Source organism: Myotis brandtii, unplaced genomic scaffold (genome assembly GCF_000412655.1).
Source record: "Myotis brandtii unplaced genomic scaffold, ASM41265v1 scaffold84, whole genome shotgun sequence".
Taxonomy (NCBI): Eukaryota; Metazoa; Chordata; class Mammalia; order Chiroptera; family Vespertilionidae; genus Myotis; species Myotis brandtii.
Genome location: NW_005371410.1, coordinates 3,164,462 through 3,166,282, shown reverse-complemented (window position 1 = coordinate 3,166,282; position 1,821 = coordinate 3,164,462).

The following is a 1,821-nucleotide window of genomic DNA, read 5'->3' as shown; positions in this document are numbered from 1 at the left end:
ATGTGCCCTGACTGGGAATCAAACCATGATCTCCTGATTCATAGGTCGATGGCCAACAGCTGAGCCACACCAGTCCGGCAATACAAATAGTTTTTTAAAAGATTTGAAACCCAGGCATGTGCCCTGACTGGGAATCAAACCATGATCTCCTGCTTCATAGGTCGATGGTCAACAGCTGAGCCACACCAGTCTGGGCAATACAAATAGTTTTTTTAAAGATTTGCAGGTGTGTGTGTGTGTGTGTGTGTGTGTGTGTGTGTGTGTGTGTGTTAACATCCCAGATGTACTAGGAGTCACAAACAGGACTGATTACTAAGCCCTTCCTTTTAATATGAGATGACTTTGAAAGAGGAGAAACCAACATAATCAGAGTCCAAAGCTATAGCTGTTAAATACCAAAACAGTCAAATAGACTGAAGCCTCTTTCAGCTGGTTGTTTTGCCTAAATCAAGGTTTTCCAACATGTGTTCTTCAAACATCTTCCTAGGATGCTAAAAGGATTCTATTTTGTTTCCATGTGGAAAGTCAAGTGAGAAAAAAAGTGGTAAAACTAGTTATGAGGCTCTTCACCAACTAAGGGACAGTGGGTGAAAGAGGGCTTTAACTCTTCAACAGTGTCCTAAAAAAGAACTACCAACTACTGTACATTTTCTTAATGTGTGACTTTGGCACTTGCGTGGTTTTGGCACTTGATTGTAAAAATGAATCAATATGATAAGCAGAGACTTTCAATGGTCTTTACTAAAAAAGGGGGCCCTGATTTTTTTTGGTAGATCATCAGGGACATTGAGTATGAACTGAGTATTAAATCATATTAAGAAAATATTTTAATTTTGTTTGGCATGATAATGACACTTTATGTAATAAATGCACCCTCCCCCCTTTTTTTAGAGATATACACTAAAATATTTAAGGCTAGAATAGCATGCTGCCTGGAATTTCTTTGAAAATATTTCAGCAAAAAACAAAAGAGGGAAAAAAAAAGTGAGCATAGAGGGAACAAGTAGATCAGAGTAATGATGTTTGTTGAAGGTTGGGGGATGAGTCTATAAATAATCACCACTTTTATTTACATTCAACAATTTTTATAACCCAAAGTAAAAAAAAGTTCTGTGGTCAAATAAGTTTGAGAAATTCTAACTTTAATAAAATAAAATAAGCACGTTTCTTTACCATAGACTTTCTCAGGACCTTTATATATTAGTGTGTATGTAAGTCTTTCATTTTTTTTTTCTTTGCAGGGCATCTCAAAAGACTGATATTTTCCCAAATATGCTAACATTCTTTAGAAATTCTGCCCTAAATTCTATTTAACAACCAGTTGAGATTGAATTCTCTGCAATGACTACTATTGGCTTCATGATCAGCGTGAATGGGTTACGCTTTTCTTCCCATCTCTCCATTGAGAATGGCAGAGGGCTGAGGTTCAGACCTTGGCACAGCCCCTTATTAGCTCTCTAATCTCAGGCAAGTCATTTAATCTCTGTGCCCTTCAGTTCCTTCATCTGTAAAATGGGGATAATCATACCTACCTCACAGGATTGCCATACAGAATAAATGAGATAAGGCCAGTAAAGCATTTTGTACTCTGCCTGGAACATGGTAAGTTCTCAACAAATCTGAGTTATTATTGTTATAATTCATCCTTTTAAGGCCAGCTTAGATTGTGCCCTCTCTGTGAAGTCTTCTGGATTTCCTTTATTCAGAATTAATTCCCTTTTCTTCTGTATTCTGGCAGTTTTTTAGACCTCTAATGTGTGATTAATTGTAAAAGCCTCGAGAGTAAGGACCATGGCTTATTCATTTCTATATTACATCGGC